Below are 24,416 nucleotides of genomic sequence, written 5' to 3'. Positions count from 1 at the left end.
ACTTTATATTCATCAAAGAATCCTGAAAAAAAAATTGTACAGAAATATTTTGTACATCTGTACACAATAAATGTTTCTTGAGCAGCAGATCAGCATATTAGAATGATTTCTTAAGGATCATGTGACACTGAAGACTGGAGTAATGATGCTGAAAATTCAGCTTTGCCAACACAAGAATGAATTACATTTTCAAATATTTTCAAATAGAAAACAGTTATTTTAAATTGTAATAATATTTCACAATATTACTGAGTTTACTGTATTTTTAATTAAATAAATGCAGCCTTGGTGAGCAGACGAAACTTCTTTATATCTTTATATATATATGCATGTGTACTTTTTTATTTTATTATAATATAAATATAAAGAAAAACAGTCAGGTCAAGGGTGAGCAAATGGTGATAGAAATTAACATTTTCTTTGCTTTTCTTTGCACAAAGTAGATTCTGAATCATTTTAAGTGTTGCTAACAGTGAGTGTCACATTTTGGTTTAGTTTCTGTTTTCATGGACTTTTAGTTTGCATTTCCTTGTTTTGTGTTCAGTTCCTGTTTCCCTGAGTTTCCTTAGTTACTGATTGTTGCTATGGTTACTGATTTTGTTCTTCACCTGTGTCTTGTTTGGTAGCTCGTTTGCTCTGGTATATATTGCCCTGTGTCTCTATCTTGAGTTGTTGGTTAATGTCTTTGTTTAACAAAGCTGTTACATTGCGTTTTGATATGATTTACCTGTTTGTATGGTCTTTGTTCATTAACACCGCTGCAAAAGATCCTCTACTGAACACTCCTTGCTGTACCGTGACGTGTAACGTGTTTTGTATTTATATCGAGTTGCCATGGAAATGTAAATGACATCTCATTGGAAGCAGTGGCAGAGGATCTGATGTATTTAGATTAATGATGTGTGAGAGGGGAAGGTGATGTCTCTCCAGGTCATGTGGGGGACAACCCAAGAGAGATGTCACACGGTCGGCAGTGACGCTTTCTCCCTCCGTCCAGAACAATACCCGGAACCAGCTGCTGCTGTGAGAGTCACTACAACACCAAGGACCCAACTGAGAACCTGTTTACCCGTGTATCGTCCAGCCGTGCCCAGGCCGGACATACACACACACACAAGTTCCGTCACTAGTTTATCAAGCATCCTCTTCGGTGTGTGCAGGCTGACTACTGCTGTCATTGTCACCACAACTTCTCACCTCCCCTTTGTCTACAGTAACAACAAAGTCATCGGAACTCTTTTTGAAGGTCTGAACAAAGAGACCTGAATTACATTTTTGTTGTTGTTTGTGGTCTCACACCCACAGACCGCCTGCAGTCCATTCACAGACTGTCTGATGCATACTGCGCACTATCCAAAAATTCAGCATTTACTGTAAAACAGCCGGCCCTCAGACTTCATTTAGAAACTTATTTCAATATGATTCTTCCTCAATACAACTACTTGAACCTCATAACGAACAGTTGAATTACATGGCTTTACCGGGTTATAGATGTATGGATTTATACATCAAAGCTGATAATCATATCTATGGCAATAGAAGCACATTTCTCATCCCACTTCAGTGAAGTGAGAAGCCTATTAGAGATTTATTCCTTTGGTCTGGTGATATTTTAATTAGTTGCAGCTGTACTCTTTAGTAGGGGTACAGTTTTCATAAAGTCCTTCAGCTGCTAATATGTTCAAAGTTCAGTTGCGGTGAATGGTGAAGCAGATGCAAGAACAGACTCATGCCTTCAGGTTCTGGTACCAGACAATTTCATTTAATTTATTTACTTACATACTTACTTACTCGTTAAAGGGATAGTTCACCCAAAAATTAAAATTATACTCATCCTCAAGCAATCCGACTTTAGGTATATATGACTATCTTCTTTCAGACGAACACATTCAAAGTTATATTAAATAATATTCTCACTCTTCCAAGGTTTATAATGGTAGTGAAGGGGGCGTGAGATTTTGAAGCCCGAAAAAGTGCATTGATCCATCATAAAAGTAATCTAAATGGCTCCAGGGGGTTAATAAAGGCCTTCTGAAGCGAAGCAATGTTTTTTTTTGTAAGAAAAATATCCATATTTAAAACTTTTTTAAACTATAATAACTACACTCTAAAAAATGCTGGGTTAAAAACAACCCAAGTTGGGTTGAAAATGGACAAACCCAGCAATTGGGTTGTTTTAACCCAGTGGTTGGATTAAATGTTTGCCCAGCGTGCTGGGTAGTTTTATTTAAATCAACTGTTGTATAAAAATTACTGTATTACTTGCTTAAAATGAACCCAAAATATGATGGAAATTAACATTTATTAATATGTTTAATAAATGAGCATTTATTAATAAGATAATGAATAATAAATAAATAAACATTTATTAAATTGCTTATTAATAAATGTACACCTTTTGATTATTATCGTTGCCTCTAGTAATTATGTGCCTGATTTTGAATTTCTCACCTATTTTGGATTCATTTTAAGCCAGCCATATAGTCATTTTTAATCAGTAGTTGGGTTAAATAAAACTACCCAGCAGGTTGGGCAAACATTTAACCCAACCACTGGGTTAAAACAACCCAATTGCTGGGTTTGTCCATTTTCAACCCAACTTGGGTTGTTTTTAACCAAACATTTTTTAGAGTGTAGCTTCCGGCAGACGGCTATATACATCTATTTGCGGCAGAAGAATAACCCCTGACCCGACGCATGACGTATTAAACGTGGAAGCGCAAAGATGGAGCAAAACAAAACACTGGTCATGAATTAGAAGTCTAAAATGAGAACTTTTAAAGAGAATTGTCAGAGAAGAGGCTTCAGTTTGTTGCCCAGCCCTTTTTGTTAAAACCACAAGAGGTGTCTAAGCATACGTTACTCCTACATCCTAAGTCACGTCAGAGGTCATTCTTTCACCATAACTCGATGCATACGTTTGTCTGCGGGAAGCTAGTGATTATAGTTTATAAAGTTCTAAAAATGGATATTTTTCTTACAAAAACCGATCACTTCGCTTGAGAAGGCCTTTATTAACCCCTTGGAGCTGTTTGGATTACTTTTATGATGGATGGATGCACTTTTTTGGGCTTCAAAATCTCACGCCTGCTTCACTATAAAGCTTGGAAGAGCGAGAATGTTGTTTAATATAACTTTGTGTTCGTCTGAAAGAAGATAGTCATATACACCTAGGATGGCTTGAGAGTGAATAAATCATGGGAAAATTTTCATTTTGGGGTGAACTATCCCTTTAAGTGTATCAGATGTCAGATTTCTGATTTGCAAAAAAATTGTGCGCTGACTCTCAAGATGCTTGTTTATTGTTTAAAGAGTCACTTGAAAAGCATTTTTAACACAAACTGAATTTAGAAAATTTCTCAGTAAAAACCCCAGTGAATATTTTCCACACTGATGCACTGCGAGGAATCTGGCAGCTGTTTTGAGAAACTTTAATAGTCAGCTGTGAGCGGCTGTGTGTACTTATGACAGCTGTCATATCAGAATTAATACTCAAGTATTTTCTGCCAAATTTATTTAATCAAATTAATTACATTTTATGCTTATTAATTATTCTAATTAATTGCATATATTAGCACAATTTGGTGCTTCCTATATTTTTTTTACATATTGATTTTTAATATATATATATATTTTTACATGTATTTATTTATTTGTTGCAATTAAGTTGCATTTGGACCTACATCTGTTGTTTTTTTTATTAAAATCTTTATACAGCCTAATCAAAGTAAAAATAAGAAAAAAAATCTTATCTTGTTTCCTAGTGAAATGTGTTATGTGATAATGTGCAAGGTAAAGGCTTGTACTCAGGAAACTGATTGGAGGGAATCAAGAAATGTGTAAACAAACACACTCCCTCTCTCTGTTTCCTGAAGGTAGGATGTGGCCCTTTATATTTAGATCACAGCTGTTCAACATAATAAAAATATTCAAGGCCCCCCGTGGCCAATGAGTGGGGAGACTGACCTCACCATACAGAATTTCTTCAGAAATTCAACCCTGAAAAAAAACCCTTCACCTGCTTATAGCCTTAGTAATCCTGAAGACATTGATTAGCTTGTTCAGGTGTGTTTGATTAGGGTTGGAGCTTACCTCTGCAGAACCAACAGTGCTACGTAATCCAATTTTTACACTGAAACTGTCGCCAAAGAATGGCTTTTAAAAGACAAAGACCCTTTGCACACTGTAATTAAACACATAAAGTATCAGTAAGTTTGATCTGTGATCTACTGGCATATGTTATTCATTAAGCTAAGCAGTACGGGCGAACAAAAGTGTAGGAAGTCTATGGACATGCGGACATGTGTCTTTGCTTTCACGAGGGTCAATGATGTCTGTCCCACCATGGGATTTCCCATTATAGTGTCTGTGTGTGTAAGAGGAAAACACCATGTTGACCTTAGCTAAGTGTGTGTCAGTTCAGACAGCTGCTCACTGCAATGTTGGACAGCTGTTAGGAGAGAGAGTGAGTATTGGATTGTGTGTGGGTTTGAAAGGGACAATAACTGTTTGAGACTCGCTTGCTGTTTTTAAACGTGGTGTGTCCCGTTTTCAGTGTGGTTCCGAGTTTCCATGCAAGCCAGATAGGGAAGTATTTTAACCAGCTGAGCGGGAAAGAGGAGACAGCTGGGGTGAAATCTGAAACAGCATCAGACAAGCTTTTAAAAATAAAACTTTCATCCCTTTAGAAGAGCTGTTTTTATCATGTAAAGGTCATTCAGGGGGGAAAGTGTGGTCTTCCTTTAATTGTCTTAATAATACCCCTTTTCCATAGAGGAGAATATACTCTGTGACCTGACTGACACATATATATATATACTGTGTAAAATTATTATAAGCAGGGCTTGACATTAACACCCGCCAACCCACCAAATGTGGGTAGATTTCAGCTGTGGCGGGTAAGACAGCCACTCCCACTAGCCACTTTGGCTAGCTGAATTTAATTTCAGCTTACAGCCAAATGAAATGCCAAGATCGTCATATAAGAAAATTACATTTCAATTACAATTCTTTATCGATTAACTTGATGTTAGTGAAGGCGGGATAGGCAGAATCACGTTGAATGGCACACAACTGTTATTGAGCTCTCTCTCTGTCGCGCACGATCAGTTCTCCTTGTGCCTGAATAGTCAAATACACGCACACACAGATGTCAATATGCCATTCGTGTGGAGTATCTTGCGTGAATACAGTCAGCATGGATTAAGTGTACGTAAAATCTAGCTTATCAAGTAAAATGACTCATGCCAAAGTCAACTTTAATCATATAAAATTTAATTTCCCAACAGCAAAATTGTGGCCAGTGAAAATGCTGAGTGGCTAGTAACTTTGGAAAACCACTAGCCACAGTGGCTGGTGAGCAAAAAAGTTAATAGCAAGCCCTGATTGTCACAGACACGTCAGGTTCCACCTCACTCCCTTACCCACGCACTCAATCACCAGCTTACTGATCACCGCCACCTGAAGCTCATCAGCACCACAATCAGCACCAGTATAAAGACACCACACTCACACACACTCACTGTCCGGTCTCGTTTGCTATACCTCAAATGTATGCTTACCTTAAGGACTCCCAACGCCATATCTACCTGCTCCAGACGTCTCCTCCAGCTCCCTTGTCTCCTGCTCCTCGTGTGTACTTACCTGCTTGTGTGTGTGAGTGTCTCCGCCAGCTCCTTCCATCATTTGCATATACAAGACAAAATCAGGACAGTATTATATTCTCTTCATCTCTCATCTTCCCATTATCTGCTCACCATCACCCAGTGCTCTGCTTGTTGTTAAATAAACTTACCTGGATTGCTATTATCTCTGCCTCCGTGTCTCTGTACCGTAACAGAAGACCGGACCATACCAACTTCACAGCATGAGCACCAACGACCCGTTTCAAGAGCTCGTGGACACATTGCGCCGAGCACTCACACCACAGCCATCATCACCATCCACCGCTGCAGCTCCCGCACCCTCCTTCACCGCTCCTTCACCTACATTCACCGCCAGTCCCATGGCCAAACCGGCGCCCTACTCTGGATCGGCGGAGGAATGCAGCGGATTCTTTCTTCAATGCGAACTGGTCCTGGAGATGCAGCCGCACCTCTACACTACCGACACTTCAAAAATAGCGTTCATCATTTCGCAACTGCAAGGTAAGGCCCTGCAATGGGCAGATTCCCTATGGACTCAGAAAGGCCCTGTCGTCCAATCATATTCGGCGTTCGTCTCTCACTTCCGCGAGGTCTTTGGGAAACCTCTGAAGGATTCTTCTACTGGTGAGAAACTCTATAATCTAAAGCAAAGGAATCTCTCTGTAAATGATTATGCCTTGCAGTTCCGAACGCTAGCCACCACCAGCGGATGGAATGAACAAGCCCTCATCACATCTTTCCGTCAAGGATTGGAACCCAACGTGCGGCTGCATCTTGCTGCATACGAGGACTCAATGGGACTTGAACGCTTCATCCAACTCGCCATCTGCGTTGGTTCTCGTATGCAGTCGTGTCTCCTCGAGCACCAGGGCCAGTCGTCTACCATCAACCTCCTCCGCCGGTCAGAACCCGTCAGCTCCCCAGAACCAGCCACCGAGCCCATGCAAATTGACCACTCACGTCTAACCTCCAATGAAAGACAAAGAAGATTAACTCTAAACTTATGTTTATATTGTGGATCTCCGGGGCATGTTCTCTCCACATGCCCAACCCCTCCTCCTCGGCCCGTGGTGAGTGCGATTTTCCCTTCCATTCATAAAATGAAACCACTCACAACTATTGTAATCCTTACTTCTGCAAATACCTCTGTTCCAGTGGTTGCGCTCCTTGACTCAGGGTCAGCAGGAAATTTCATCTCAGGCGCCCTCTGTCGACAACTCAAGCTCAAGATCTCCCCGTCTCCGGTTAACTATCAAATCCACTCCATCACGGGCAAACCCCTGAGCCGTAAGCACATCCGTCATTGTGTGGGACCACTTCAACTCTGCGTGGGTATTCTACATTCCGAGAAGATTCATCTGCTGGTTCTGGAGGAATCCACCGCTGACGTGGTTCTAGGGCACCCGTGGCTCGAACAACATAACCCCTCCATCTCTTGGCGCACGGGCGAAGTCCTGAAGTGGGGCGACCACTGCTTTCCAGATTGCTTCCCAACGCTTCCTGTTCCAAGGTCTCCACTCTCCGAATCTCTCTCCATGAACGCAACCTCTATTGAAAGCCCCGTCGAGAAACGCTCCGTGGATGTTCCCCCGGACTACGCCCCCTTCAGGGCCATGGGACTGTGCCATCGATCTGCTACCGGGTGAACCAGTGCCCAGGGGGAGGCATCTACCCCCTGTCAATACCGGAGGAGAAGGCCATGGAGGAATACATCAAAGAGGCCCTCAACCAAGGTTACATCCGCCCGTCTACTTCCCCTGCTGCTTCAAGCTTCTTTTTTGTGGCTAAGAAGGACGGAGGCTTGAGGCCCTGCATTGATTACCGTGCCCTCAACAAAATAACAGTCAAATTCCGCTACCCGCTTCCCCTCGTCCCAGCGGCCCTGGAACATCTCCGTGGTGCCACTGTGTTCACTAAGCTGGACCTCCGCAGCGCGTACAACCTCATCCGGATACGCGAGGGGGACGAGTGGAAGACCGCCTTTGTCACGCCCACCGGACACTACGAGTATCTCGTCATGCCGTATGGCCTGGTCAACGCCCCCTCCGTATTCCAGGACTTTATACACGAGGTGCTCCGGGAGTTCCTACACAAGTTCGTTTTGGTATATATCGATGACATCCTCATCTACTCCCGGAGCTTGGCCGAACATCGCCACCACGATGTGGAGGTCCTCCAACGCTTACGGCAATTCCACCTCTTCCTCAAAGCTGAAAAGTGCTCCTTTCACCAGCCCTCTGTCCAGTTCCTGGGGTACATAATAGATCACAGTGGCATCTGGATGGACGAGGGGAAGGTCTCCGCTATTCAGTCCTGGCCCACTCCATCTTCAATCAAAGAACTCCAACGCTTCCTAGGTTTCTCCAACTTCTACCGCCGGTTTATCAAGAACTACAGCACCATCGTCAGTCCATTAACCAACCTACTCCGTAATCAGCCCAAGTCTCTGTCCTGGTCCCAACAAGCCACCAACGCCTTCGAGACCCTGAAAAGAGCCTTCACCACCGCTCCCCTCCTCGTCCACCCCAATCCAGAGCTCCCATTGGTTGTGGAAGTGGACGCCTCCACCACCGGAGTGGGAGCGGTCCTCTCGCAGCAGCAGGGGACACCAAGTAGGCTCCATCCATGCGCCTTCTTCTCCCGCAAGCTCAACCCGGCGGAGGTCAACTACGACATCGGTGACCGCAAACTCCTGGCCGTCAAGCTTGCCCTCGAGGAGTGGAGGCATTGGTTGGAGGGGGCTACTCATCCTTTCCAAGTCCTCACTGATCATAAGAACCTTGAATATCTGAAGGCTGCCAAGAAACTCAACCCGCGCCAAGCTCGCTGGGCCATGTTTTTCTCAAGGTTTAATTTCTCTATCTCCTACCGTCCTGGTTCAAAAAATACCAAAGCCGACACCCTGTCTCGCCTCCATTCTCCTGATGAAAAGCCTGAAGATCCTGAAACAATCCTGCCGGAGTCCATCTTCGTGAACCCCATCCAGTGGTCCAAAGAAACCATTCCCTCCTCCAATGCCTCCACACGCACTCCGCCAGGTTGCCCCCAAGGCTTGCAATACGTCACACGGGCACGTCACACTCCACTCCTGCACAATACCCACTCTTCACTTGGCACTGGTCACCCGGGGGTCAATGAGACCCTCTCGTTGCTCAAACAACACTTCTGGTGGCCCAACATGGCCAACGATGTCAGAAGGTACGTGCAGGGCTGCAGGGAGTGCGCCATCTCCAAGAGCCCACGCCATCTTCCCACCGGCAAGCTCCTACCTCTGCCCGTTCCTGAGAGACCCTGGTCACACCTGGGAGTGGACTTCGTCACAGATCTCCCTGAGTCTGACGGTAACACATGCATCCTGGTGGTGGTAGACCGCTTCTCGAAGTCCTGCCGTCTGATACCCCTGGAGGGTCTACCTACCGCTATGGCAACTGCTGAGTTAATGTTTAATCACGTCTTTCGTCATTATGGAATACCTGAAGATATAGTCTCCGACAGAGGACCCCAATTCGTCTCCCATGTCTGGAAAGCCTTCTTCTCGCTCCTGGGTGTGACCATCAGCCTGTCATCGGGATACCATCCTCAGTCGAACGGGCAGACGGAACGCAAGATCCAGGAGATAGGCCGCTTCCTGCGTACCTTCTGTCATGGCCACCAGAACTCCTGGAACCAGTACCTGGGTTGGGCCGAGTACGCACAGAACTCCCTCCGCCAAGCCACAACTGGACTGACACCCTTCCAGTGCGTACTCGGCTACCAACCCCCACTGTTCCCCTGGGATGGGGAACCTTCCAACGTCCCCGCAGTCGACTACTGGTTCCGGGAGAGCGAGAGGGTTTGGGACTCAGCTCCTCACCAACTGCAGAGAGCCCTGCGCAGACGCAAGACGACAGCCGACCTTCGGCGCTCCGAAGCTCCAGTGTACCAACCGGGGCAGAAGGTCTGGCTGTCCACCAGGGACATCAGGATGCGTCTGCCCTGCAAGAAGCTGAGTCCCCGCTTCATTGGCCCGTTCACCATCATCCGGCAGATCAACACCGTCACCTACCGTCTCCAACTCCCAGCACAGTATAGTAGAATCCACCCTACATTCCATGTATCACTGCTTAAGCCTCACCACCCTTCTGTTGTTCCCTCCACAGAACCTGACGTGGCAGACGCCGAGCCCCCCCTTCCACTCATCCTGGAGGACGGCACAGCTTACGTGGTTCATGAAATCCTGGATTCCTGGCGCCGTGGTGGTCAGCTCGAATACCTCGTCGACTGGGAAGGCTATGGCCCCGAAGAACGCTCATGGGTCCCCAAGAATGATATCCTTGATCCTGTCCTGTTACAGAACTTCCACGCCAATCACCCAGACAGACCTGCCCCACGCCAGAGAGGAAGACCACCACGACGTCGGGGTCCGCGGCCCTCAGGAGCGAGCCGTGGGAGGGGGGGTACTGTCACAGACATGTCAGGTTCCACCTCACTCCCTTACCCATGCACTCAATCACCAGCTTACTGATCACCGCCACCTGAAGCTCATCAGCACCACAATCAGCACCAGTATAAAGACACCACACTCACACACACTCACTGTCCGGTCTCGTTTGCTATACCTCAAATGTATGCTTACCTTAAGGACTCCCAACGCCATATCTACCTGCTCCAGACGTCTCCTCCAGCTCCCTTGTCTCCTGCTCCTCGTGTGTACTTACCTGCTTCTGTGTGTGAGTGTCTCCGCCAGCTCCTTCCATCATTTGCATTTACAAGACAAAATCAGGACAGTATTATATTCTCTTCATCTCTCATCTTCCCATTATCTGCTCACCATCACCCAGTGCTCTGCTTGTTGTTAAATAAACTTACCTGGATTGCTATTATCTCTGCCTCTGTGTCTCTGTACCGTAACACTGATTATAAGGTATTCAAATCCTCAGAGATTTGACACCCTCGAAAATGAAAATTTGTCATAATTGGTATTCTAAAACTGTATGGCTATAAATGGAACACACACATTTTAAATATATATATATATATATATATATATATATATATATATATATATATATATTTTTTTTTTTATCAATGATTTTTATGAATCGTTGATAATACCTCTTCATAGGGTATAGTGACTCCAAAATCACAAAAAAAATCACCATAAAAGTGGCCATATGACATACAGTATATTCCAAGATTCTCAATTTGTATATGATGTAAGGACTATTTTATGATAATGGTTTATTGTAGTTAATTTAATAAACTATTATTTTTGTTTTATATTTTAAAATCCATCCATCCCTCCATTCATTCATTCATTCATTCATTCATAAAAGTCATGGGACTGTTACTATGTGGAGAATACCTGTATAAAATCCATCCATCCATCCATCAATCCCTAAAAATTCATTCATTCATTCATTCATTCATTCATTCATAAAAGTCATGGGACTGTTACTGTGTGGAGAATACCTGTAAAAAAATCCAATCCATTTTTTATTGCATTTGAACTACTATTGTTATTGTCATTTTTTATTGATTTTTATTTTTTATTACTTTTAATCTAAAATGTATTTAATGATTTTCTTAACAATAAACCAATAAACTATTATTTTTGTTTTATATTTTAAAATCCATCCATGCCTCCATTCATTCATTCATTCATTCATAAAAGTCATGGGACTGTTACTGTGTAGAGAATACCTGTATAAAATCCATCCATCCATCCATCCATCCATCCATCCATCCATCCATCCATCCATCCATCCATCCATCCATCCATCCATCCATCCATCCATCCATCCATCCATCCATCCATCCATCCATCCATCCATCCATCCATCCATCCATCCATCCCTAAAAATTCATTCATTCATTCATTCATTCATAAAAGTCATGGGACTGTTACTGTGTGGAGAATACCTGTAAAAAAATCCAATCCATTTTTTATTGCATTTGAACTACTATTGTTATTGTCATTTTTTATTGATTTTTATTTTTATTACTTTTAATCTAAAATGTATTTAATGATTTTCTTAACAATAAACCAACAGCATGAAAAAGGGTTAATATTGGCATTCCAGGAATTATATCCGAAAGTGAAAGTTAAACAGCAAACTGACATCTCCAAAATATCTTCGTTTTCCCACATGGTGTTCGTGATCCACAAAAACTCCCTGCTCTTAAGTAGATGACATCTGTCTTCTTATGTTCTTGATTAGTGTGGATTTGCTCCTTTCAGTGTCCAGAAACAAACCTCAGAGGACCTATTTGGGTATAGTGGAGAGGGATGTCTTTGTCTTTCACATTACAGCCTCAGCAGGAGTTTCCGTGCAGTGATATTCTCCAACCCAATTGTCCAAAGAGAGCATTGTTTCAAAATTATGGCTAATCACCCTTAAAAAAAGATCAATCCAGTGGACAGGGTTGAATGACAGTCTGAAGCAGGTCCTCAGGTTCCTTTGGGAGTATCAAACCTTTGTCCTGGGACCATTTAGCTTTAAAAAACTCCCCAAGTGGCTGAAATCAGATTCTTGCTAAAGATGCTCAATCAACCAATAAGTAACCATCGGTTCTGGTCAACCATTGGTCAGGCTGAACTCACATAGATGGAACAATGAAGGAGGTTAGCATCTGTTATGCATCTTCCACACATAACATGTCCTCTTTGTGCTATAACCTTGCTGCTTTACCAGTAAAGATATAATTAGAATTAAAAAATTCATGGCTACATGTCGTTCACAAACCTCTTTTAGTAAATCTTTGTTCAGCAAATACACTTTTAAATACACAGTTAAATAAATGGAAAATTCACTGAAATGAAACAAAGTTCCAGAAAACAGACAACAAGGGGATGGTAACACAAAAATTGCAGTTTGGTTCATTGCAGAAGTGATTGGTGGGGTTAGTGAGAGCCCTTCAGATTATATCTTTAAATATTAAGCCTATAAAGCATTCTGTATCATATTTGATGCACAACTTATAAGGCCTCTAATCATCAACATATTCAAAACTTTGCTGAAAAACCTGTTGTACACAATCTACTATATGCCTTCTGTCATTTGATGATAGTTCATACTTTTCACCAAGTAAAAGTGTAGTTATAAAAGTAATTATACAAACATCCTGTTACGGCTGGTGGTGTAGAGATGAGGCAGATAACAGATTTCCACAAACATATAAGACTTTAATATAAACAAAGGCAGCGTACACCAAACTAGCGTCTAACATACAACGAGAACGGACCAGGAGTGAATGGGAACACGGTATAAATACAGATGACTAACAAAGGGAGCTAAACAAGGTGATGGGATGATAAACAAGACACAGGTGAATCAAATGAACTAATCAACAGAACAGGGAAACTAGGTCACAGGGGAAGACAAACATGGGGCTCTGTAACAGTTCGCCCCCTCCCGAATAGGCGCGTCCTCGCGCCGTAAGAGGGTTCTGGAGGAGGGCGGAGTACAAACAAAACAAAAGAGTCCATAGAACATAACAATGACAGTCCAAGGGGGAGTGGAGGGTGGGAGGAGCCAGGGGGTAGCCAGGAGCAGCAGGAGCCAGATGTTACCCCAGAAGCCAGCCAGGACGAGGCCCCAGGGTAGAGTCGCAGGTGGGAGCCATGGTGGAGTCGGCTTGGGGGCAGACGACACCCTGGGGACGACCAACGGAGATGCAGCTGGAGACCTGGGTGTAACTGTAGAGCCGACGAGCCCACGCGCAGCCGATGGTCCTGGAGACCGAGGAGGAGCCATGGCGACGAGCGTCCGAGGAGGAGGCGGACATCCAGAGGGCAGAGGCTGAGCCGGTGGGACCGAGGATGTAGGCGGAGCTGGAGGGAAGGAGGAGCCAGACGGAGCCGTAGGCGCAGGCAGGTGGACGACTGACCAAGGCGGAGCCGGAAAGACGAGGGAGCCCGGAGAAGCCGTATGGCCGATGGTATCCGGTGGAGCCGAGGGAGGGAGGAGCCAGGGTGACGCCGAAGTGTTGACAGGCCGAGGTGGAGCAGGGGGCGTGGAGGCTGGAAGTGGAGGCAGGGGATCTTCTTGAATGGATGGAGTGGAGGGCCTGAAGATGCTTGACATCCCCACCTGGCATGTGGGAGATGTCAAGTGGCTGAAGGGCAGAAATGATGGTGGGGCTGAGGAACTGGCTGTGAGACTGGGTGACGGAGGAGGCGGGAGAGGGAGGCTGGGTGGGCAGACAGGGAACTCAGGAGACGGAGATCTGGAGAACACTGGAGATTGGTCCTCTGGAGGCTCAGGAGAATCATTAAAAACAGGAGAATCAGGGGAATGGGAAATCACCTCTCCGAAAAAATCAATTAAATCAGCTGTAAAAATGTCTTTCAGTTCCTCAGCATATTTGCCAGTGTCAGTCATAGTTTTCGTCGTGGTGGTGTTGTGGGTGGAGCTTTTCTCCCAGCCCTCGAGCTCCACAAGCACTCCCACGATGTCAGATGATGTTACCGGCTCACGCACCTGGTCAAAACCTTGCTGTGAGGTTGGCTCCGGGGCGATGGTACGGTCCGATCCTTTCCTCGGTCCTGGCTCATCCATCGCGGTGGGCTGGCCTCCTCGGTCTGCGGTGGGCTCGTGAAACATCTCCGTTGTGACGTTCGTCGATGGTGACTGACTGGCTTCTGGCAGTGGAGTGGGGCTGGCGGCGAAGTCATCCTCCGCGGGGCAGATGGTAAACGGAGAGTTGTTGTTTACCAGCACCCACTCCACGAGTGCGGCGAAGTCCTTCTGAGGACCGCTCCCTGGGAGGCGTGCCCGGGACCGCTCACTAAGGCTGGAGATGTAGAACACGCAGAGCGAGCGGTCTGGATAGTGTGTGAGGCACGCCAACTCCAAAAAATCCAGGGTGTGTGATTCCAGGGAGCGGTCCCTCTGCTCCAGGCACAAAAGGGCAACAGCAGGGTCCATGGTGACGGAGAAAGGGGAAAAAACAAACAAAAAGAAAATCGCCGCAAAAACTGTATTGGTCCGTTCTTCTGTTACGGCTGGTGGTGTAGAGATGAGGCAGATAACAGATTTCCACAAACATATAAGACTTTAATATAAACAAAGGCAGCGTACACCAAACTAGCGTCTAACATACAACGAGAACGGACCAGGAGTGAATGGGAACACAGGGTATAAATACAGATGACTAACAAAGGGAGCTAAACAAGGTGATGGGATGATAAACAAGACACAGGTGAATCAAATGAACTAATCAACAGAACAGGGAAACTAGGTCACAGGGGAAGACAAAAATGGGGCTCTGTAACACATCCCCCTTCAGGTTGTGGTACTGTACAAGTGTCTTTTTTGCTGTGAAATTTGCAAACAAAATAATAACTTTCATGTCATTAGAAATATTTAAAGATTTTTCAACACTTATTTGAATGAAGAAACTTAGAAAATTCATATTTTTCAACAGTTTGGGCTTCTGAATAGAATGAGTATGAACTCCTCCTCAAGTATTAGCTCCATATTCTCCTATATATCATACTCTATTAGCCATAAATTCCACACATTTTTTAAAATGTGTTTAAAAAGGTTAAATAAACTGTTCCACTTCATAAAAATACTATCATAGTATTTAAATACTAATAGACTATCATTTTAAATGTCAAATTTAGAATTTGTAGAGCTTAAGGAATGAGGATCATTGGTTACACTTTATTTCGATGGTCCACAGACATTACAGTGGTGATCAGAATTATTGGCACCCTTGGTAAATATGATCAAAGATGACTGTAAAAATAAATCTGCATTGTTTATCCTTTTGATCTTTAATTCATAAAACTAACCTTTCATTGAAGAAAAAGAATTGAAAGTGGGGGAAAGTCACATTATGAAATAAATGTTTATCTACAAAACACGTTGGCCACAATTATTGGCACCCTTTTATTCAAAAATTTTTGTAACCTCCTTTTGCCAAGATAACAGCTTTGACTCTTCTTCTATAATGCCTGATGAGTTTGGAGAACACCTGACAAGAGATCAGAGACCATTCCTTCATACAGAATCTCTCCAGATCCTTCAGATTCCAGCTCCATGCTGGTGCTTCTTCTCTTCAGTTCACCCCACTCATTTTTTTTAGGGTTCAGGTCAGGGAACTGGGATGGCCATGTCAGAAGCTTCATTTTGTGCTCAGTGACACATTTTTGTGCTGGTTTTGATGTTTGTTTTAGATCATTATCCTGATGGAAGATCCAACCATGGCCCATTGTTGGATTTCTAGCAGAAGCGGTCAGGTTTTGATTTTTTATCTGTTGGTATTTGATAGAATCCATGATACCATGTATCTGAACAAGATGTCCAGGACCTCCAGCAGAAAAATAGGCCCACAACATTAAAGATCCAGCAGTATATTTAACCGTGGACATGGGGTACTTTTTATCCATGTGTGCACCAAACCCATCTGGTGGGTTTGCTGCCAAAAAGCTCTTTTTTTAGTTTCATCTGACCATAGAAACCGGTCCCGTTTGAACTTCCAGTCTTGACTGACAACTGAATATGCTGGAGATTGTTTCTGGATGAGAGCAGAGGATTTTTCTTGAAACCCTCCCAAACATCTTGTGAGGAGGTGCTGTTTGATAATTTTTTTTTTTTAGGCTTTCTGAGACTCAAGACTCAACTAATCTCTGCAATTCTCCAGCTGTGATCCTTGAAGAGTCTTTGGCCACTCAAACTTTCCTCCTCACCATGCATTACTACGATTTAGACACATGTCCTCTTCCAGGCAGATTTGTAACATCGTTAGTTGATTGGAACTTCTTAATAATTTCCCTGATGGTGGAAATGGGGATTTTCAAAGCTTTAGCTATTTTCTTACAGTCCACTTTCTGTTTTGTGAAGCTCAACAATCTTTTACTGCACATCAGAACTATTTTCTTTGGTTTTACACATTGTGATGAATGATCAAGGGAATTTGGCCTTTGTGTTTCCTCATGTTTATACTCCTGTGGAACAGGAAGTCATGGCTGGAAAATTTCATGTTCATGATCACCCTGGTGTGCTAAAAAAAAATTAAATATGAATGGGAATATACTTCAGAGATATTTTACTCATAAATATTCTAGGGGTGCCAATAATTGTGGCCAAAGTGTTTTGGAGAAAAACATTTATTTCATAATGTTATTTTCCCCCCACTTTCAATTCTTTTCCTTCAATGAAATGTTAGATTTTTGCTAATTTTATGAATTAAAGATCAAAAGGATAAACAATTCAGATTTATTTTTAGTCATTTTTGATCATATTTACCAAGTGCGCCAATAATTCTGACCACCGTATATCAGCTATAAGTAACTTGTCAACTACTCTAAATGTTAACTAATTCCTTATAGTTAGTAGAATGTCTAAAGTGGACAATTAAAATAAAGTATTACCAGATCATTTGAATTTTGTGTAAATTCGCTTAAATTTGTAAATTTTTATTCTGAGGTCCTTAGAGGACAAAAATGTCAGTGTCAAAAAGTTGTCATTAAAATTTGAACTTAAGTTAAAGAAGACCGTTGGCAGATGAAACAAAAAAAAGTGAAACAAAAACAAAAGTTATAGAAGTTTACATTAATGAAAATGATTAATGAACATTATTTTATATAAAATATTTATTTTATAAAACATGTTGAAACATGCTAGAAAATCAAAGCCATAAATCTAAATAAGTTGTCTACCAAATTTGAGGTTGATATCTCGAAGAATGAGCTTTCAGTAAGATTTTGTTTGGGCACAGTACCAAATTTTTCCCATTAGATGCCAGCAAAGCTCCAGTAGTATAGACAGCAGTGAAAGTGGAAAGTGACGTGAAAGCCGTGCTGTGGGATTTGTGATTTGCAGTACAGGAGAATTTTTCTCTCTCAAATATCACACACACGATTTTTTTTAAACGAACACTCCACTTTTTTTGAAAATAGGCTCATTTTCCAACTCCCCTAGAGTTAAACAGTTGAGTTTTACCGTTTTCGAATCCATTCAGCCGATCTCCGGTTCTGGCGGTACCACTTTTAGCATAGCTTAGCATAGTTCATTGAATCTGATTAGACCGTTAGCATCGCGCTTAAAAATGACCAAAGAGTTTTAATATTTTTCCTATTTAAAACTTGACTCTTCTGAGTTAAATCGTGTACTAAGACCGACAGAAAATGAAAAGTTGCGATTTTCTAGGCTGATATGGCTAGGAACTATACTCTTTCAGGCGTAATAATCAAGACTTTGCTGCCGTATCATGGCTGCAGCAGTGCAATGATATTACGCAGCGTCTCTCACAAACGTCTCCATGGTTGCAAGGCACGTTCCCTGTGCAAGCAGGGGCTCACGGGCGCTGCGTAATATCATTGCACTGCTGCAGCCATGGAACGGCAGCAAAGTTCCTTTATTATTACGCCGGAATGAGAGTATAGTTCCTAGCCATATCAGCCTAGAAAATCACAACTTTTTATTTTCCGTCGGTCTTAGTACACGATTTAACTACAGAAGAGTCAAGTTTTAAATAGGAAAAATATCAAAACTCTTTGGTCATTTTTAAGCGCGATGCTAACGGCCTAATCAGATTCAATGAACTATGCTAAGCTATGCTAAAAGTGGTACCGCCAGAATCAGAGATCGGCTGAATGGATTCGAAAACGGTAAAACTCAACTGTTTAACTCTAGGGGAGTTGGAAAATTAGCCTATTTTCAAAAAAAGTGGAGTGTTCCTTTAACACACAAATACAAACCACACTCCGACATCCATACCAACACACCCACACAAATATAGCTGCATAATTTATCTAATTGGCTTTATAATATGCAGAAACGGAAAACAAGAAAAAAAAAAAAGTATTTGCTTTATAGGCCAAACCTGAGAAAATGGTGCAATTAGTTTTGAAGCCTGCCAACACAATGAAAGCCTATTAACAAAGACTGCATCATTTTATAGTTAAATGGTCCTGGGTTTAAATGGCAGCTTTAAAGGGTTTATGCCACTTTTTATGTAATATATATAATGTAATGTAATGTAATATAAGTCTCAGGTGTTCCCAGAATGTGTCTGTGCAGCTTCAGCTCAAAATACTTACAGATCATTTACTACACCATGTTGTAAATGCCCATTTTTGAGTGTAAGGGAAAACAAGCTGTTTTCGTGCATGTATCTCTGAATGCAAATGAGCTGCTGCTCCCCACCCCATATCCTGAAGATGGTGGATTCTTAACAGCTGGTGCCTCGGATACTCTGCCAAAAACTAAAACATCTGTTTGGTTTTGATTATCATATCAATCGCGGCCACATTCATGTGGCATTGCAGTTCTTCATTGTCATGAAAGTTTATTATCTGCATGTATTTTAAAGCCATATCAGTCTAAACTTCTGATATATGGTTTTCTGAGTACACACATCTGAAGCACATGCGCAGAAAGCTGTATGTCAGATGGCATGTCCTGTGAGTATTAAACTTCACATCTTATTGAGCTTAAACTATCAAATACACACAAGGTTATGTTAAAACACACAAAGTTCACATAAACACAGTTGGTTATGTCTGTGTGAATGTAAACAGCAAGTAAAGAAATCGCATGTATATTAGATCCGTGTATTAAAGTGACAGCAGCATAATATACAGTACCTACTGTTATGCTGTTAATATGAATTAAAAAACAAAAGAAAAACAGAAAATCACTCACTGCTCTTGATTGAATAACTTTAGTAGCTTTAATAAGAATACATTTCTTACTTGAATGCTGCTGTTAAATGCTCTGGCGAGGAGATAAACATGGCGGACTGTGTACAGCTCACTCAGGGCAGGGTCTATGCTAATAGAGTCATGGGAGGGGCCTGTGCAATGTTACATCACATTGCATAGAAATTGCAAATGGCTTATTCTGAGACACTGCTTATGATTACTGGGATTAAAAAAAAAAAAAAAAGGAGTGGGTGGATTTTTACCATTATAGGGTGGTTGTGTACACATACACATTATGTGTTTTTGCATAATAGGTCCCCTTTAAGGTGTTCACTGTTTTGTGTTACTATAGTTTAAAATAGATTTATTAAAGGAAATGAGGGTGAAATAGTATAATTCCAATAAAAATACACACATCTGCCAAAATGTATGCTGTTAGGCAAAATGATAAAAATAAATAAATAAATAAATAAAAAAACCTGAAAAAGACAAAAATGTCCTTAAGGATGCACAAGTGATAAACAAAAACAAAGGCATGACAGGAATTCTGCTTAATAGAAAGTGATATCAAGAAAAATTAAGCTGTTGTGATTTAATAAAAACCTAGCCTGTTAAAGCTCATCTTCAGCTGGTTTTCTTCCAGACCCTTCACACTGACTCTACCATGACTGCACGGAAGCTTACTGTCAGCTTGTTTTAATGTCTCATTAACTTTCATTAGCTGGACACTCTAGCGGCGCGTTAGCACTGCCATTGTCATGGAGACCAGTCCAAGAGCACCTCTCAGCTCTTGTGTGGGCACAGCACTTAATGTGATGCTCTCCAGAAGTACGCTGCACTTGTTTTTCTTCCTTGTGGAGAACGTAAGGAGATTGCTTACTAAGCTATGCAATTTTCTGTCAGACATTTCCTGAGACTGGAAAGGAAAATAGGGTACATGCAGCCAGTGAAGTAGCCGAATAAAAACTGCACTGGCTTTAGCAGAAGTGAGTGACATTCTTGGAAATTGAGGAGCAAGAAAAGCAAATTTAATATGAAAAGAATATTTAAAATAGCAGATAGCAAATTAGCATTAATTTTTCAAGGGCTAGTGTTTTGAATTGAGAGGTGTAGAAAATCTAAGATATCTTATCTGCTTGATATCTACTAAGACTTTATTTTGATGTTCCCCAACAGCCATTCTACTGACTATAAGTATCTTTGCAAATACGTCAACTTGTTCAACTAACCCTAACCCTAACAGTTTACTAATGCTCTAATAAGAGTTAGTTGACATAGTTGCAAATTAATGAGAGTTAGTTGACATGTAGTTAGTATGTCTAAAGTCGCAACCCTATACACTTTAGTGATGTGTCGTTCTTGAACGATTCGTTCATTTAATGTGACTTGGGAAGAACGAGTCGTCTCGGGGGGTGATTCGTTCAGTCGTGCATGCGCAATATCCTATAGGTTCTGTACTAGTAGTAGTTCACCTGTTTCAGTCAATGCAATCTGAGCCGGAAAGAGAATTGATTAGTTCTTTTCGTGAGTCTTTCGGGTTTTTGAGTCGTTCCTTAATCACGTGACAGACCCATACGCAGTCAATACAGTCAGCCTGACTGTATTGACTGCATTGGTTTACAGGCTGTGTGTGCTTGGGTCACACAGCCTGTGTGACCCAAGCACATTATATTTCTAAGTAAATAACTTTAACTTTAACTCTCCAGTTTTATTTCAGTTTGGGTTACAACTGTTAAAGCTGAAGTTATCATAACCTTAATGTTTTAAACTAACATTAATAATTCAAATTTAAAATGTTATTTGCTTTTAATTTATGTCATTATGTCCTTTTTGAGCAATCTTATGTTTGGTAATTTCATGACTTCATTTACAACAGAATAACGACGGTGCATGCCTTTAGTTTCTTCTGCGCTTTAGTTAAGCTATAATAAAGTAATATGCAGCGCGCGCCGGCGCATTTGCTCGAGCAATTCTTGGGTTCACGCTTCGAGCACAGTAGGCTATCGCCTAATGGCTGATTGGAGTTTGACTGACATAGCCTGACAACATATATGTACACCAAGGAAATCAAAATTTTCTCGGGGGAGCATGCCCCCCAACCCCCCTAGCACAAACGGGATTGAATGTAAAGGTTTGTGTCTCGTTGTTCTATTAAAAAAAAAAATATGCAGAATATAAGATGGAAAATATTTAATAGATGATTTGTCAACATAATATATAACAATACAATATAAATGGAATAATTTTACCTCAAAATCCAACAATTTGACACAAAATGATAACTGCACGTTTCTCTGCTGGAGTCCAGCTGTTTCTGTGAATTCCACCGATCCATTTGCTTCTTTTTTTCTGTAGCTTTCAGCAGATTTTAAATATATAACTTACCTCGGGAATACCTCATTATGTATTTGTAGCCTACTGAGTCATTTTGATAGTAGGCTAATATAGCTAATATACACTTACAGCCTGTGTTTCCTTCATTTAAGGCTTATATAAGGCTTTTAATTTTTTGCGGCTCCAGACAGATTTGTTTTTGTTTTTTTTTTGGTCAAATATGGCTCTTTAAACATTTCGGGTTGCCGACCCCTGGTCTAAGGTGTCCCCTGAATGTGTCAGTGAAGTTTCAGCTCAAAATACCCCATAGATTTTTTTAAATTCATTTTTTAACTGCCTATTTTAGGGGCATAATTAGAACTGAGCCGATTCAGTGTGTGTGGCCCTTTAAATCTGGTTCTCCACGCCCCAAGAGCTCGCGTTTGCCTTAAACAACATAAAAAAAAGTTCAAACAGCTAATATAACCCTCAGAATGGATCTTTACAAAGTGTTCGTCATGCAGCATGTCTAATCGTGTAAGTGCAGTGTTTATTTTGATGTTTACATTTGATTCTGCATGAGTTTGAGGCTATGCTCCGTGGCTAACGGCTAATGCTACACTGTTGGAGAGATTTATAAAGAATGAAGTTGTGTTTATGAATTATACAGACTGCAAGTGTTTAAAAATGAAAATAGCAACAGCTCTTGTCTCCGTGAATACAGTAATAAACGATGGTAACTTTAACCACATTTAACAGTACATTAGCAACATGCTAACGAAACATTTAGAAAGACAGTTTACAAATATCACTAAAAATATCATGTTACCATGAATCATGTCAGTTATTATTGCTCCATCTGCCATTTTTCGCTATTGTCCTTGCTTGCTTACCTAGTCTGATGATTCAGCTGTGCAGATCCAGACGTTAAACAAATGAGATTTTTATAAGGAGGAAACAATGGAGTTTGAGACTCACTGTATGTCATTTCCATGTACTGAACTCTTGTTATTTAACTATGCCGAGGTAAATTCAAATTTTCAATCGAGGGCACCTTTAAGGAATGACTTCACGTCATTTGACCGAAGACTTGTCAGATAAGAGGTGAGGTGAGCTTAATCAGCTTATCATAAACTGAAGACCCAGGTAAAGAATGAATGAATCATTTCTGAATCTTATAGCATTGTAGTTTTGTATTGTTTGTAGTGTGATCAACGTTTGCATAAGTAGTAGATGTGTTGGGGAAGTAACACATAACATTTTAATTACATTTTGCTAAAATGAACGAAATGACTTAAAAAAAGATTCGTTCATTTTGCTGAACGAGACTCAAAAGTCTGAGTCGGTAAAATGATCCGAACTTCCCATCACTAATACACTTGGACGTGCACTCTTAACATCAGTCAGTCAAGCATTATATTATGATAATCAAGCACTATTTAATGATATAACTTTAGTAATTAGAACAAAAACTTGGTAACCATGTATGAATGCATATTTGTCATTTTCACTGAACTTTGGACTGGTGGTGATGCTTAAGATATTGTTGGTCATTAAGTGTTTCTGAAAAAAAAAAGAAAAAAAAAAGGAAATAGTAATAGATAATAGTAATTATTATTAAAAGATATTAAAGGTGCCCTAGAATTAAAAATTGAATTTATCTTGGCATAGTCAAATAACAAGAGTTCAGTACATGGAAATGTCATACAGTGAGTCTCAAACTCCATTGTTTCCTCCTTCTTATATAAATCTCATTTGTTTAAAAGACCTCCGAAGAACAGGCGAATCTCAACATAACACCGACTGCTACGTAACAGTCGGGGTGTACGCCATCACTGTTTTCATTTTTAAACACTTGCAGTCTGTATAATTCATAAACACAACTTCATTCTTTATAAATCTCTCAAACAGTGTGTAATGTTAGCTTTAGCCACGCAGCATAGCCTCAAACACATTCAGAATCAAATGTAAACATCCAAATAAATACTATACTCACATGACCCAAAGCATGCATGCAGCATACATGATGATCATCTTGTAAAGATCCATTTGAGGGTTATATTAGCTGTGTGAACTTTTTAAATGCACTGTATTATAGAGTCGTGAGCTCGAAGGGCAGGGAGCATGAGATTTAAAGGGCCAGCAGCCCCTGAATCGGTGCATAGTTAATGATGCCCCAAAATAGATAAATCTATGGGGTATTTTGAGCTGAAACTTCACAGACACATTCAGGGGACACCTTATATTACATCTAAAAAAACGTTCGATGGCACCTTTAAAACTACTACATATTCTATTAATGACAATATACACTAATGCACTAAGGATTGATGAGCTTCATGAATATTAATCACGTTGTCAGCGTTCACTCAAACTGATTTGCTGAAATTAAAACAAGGACACTAATAGATGAGACTGCCTTTTGCACATTAGTTCTGCCCACTACCTTTTGATTGCTCTTAGTTTAAAATTATTAAAATTTTTATGATTTAATTACTTAATAGCTTTTCATTAAACTCATGAACCCCCTGCAGTTCCTTCACCAACCCCAGTCTGGGAAACCCTGATGTAATGTAAAATTTAACACACTTCATGTTGTTAATAACAAAGAATGTAATATATTTTCTTTCTCTAGTATTTTTTATCTAAAGATTATTCTTTTCAAATCAATGTGATAAAAAGTAATCTAAAAAGTAATCAGAATACATTGAGTAATCTAGATTACATTACTATTTACAATTGTAATTTGAAATCGGTAACTGACCACAATTTGTGAGTAATCTACCCAGCACTGCTTGAGCAGAAGGTCCTATGTAACTCAT

The sequence above is a fragment of the Chanodichthys erythropterus genome, chromosome 19 (assembly GCF_024489055.1).
Source record: "Chanodichthys erythropterus isolate Z2021 chromosome 19, ASM2448905v1, whole genome shotgun sequence".
In the NCBI taxonomy this organism is placed as follows: Eukaryota; Metazoa; Chordata; class Actinopteri; order Cypriniformes; family Xenocyprididae; genus Chanodichthys; species Chanodichthys erythropterus.
This window is presented reverse-complemented; position numbering follows the sequence as displayed.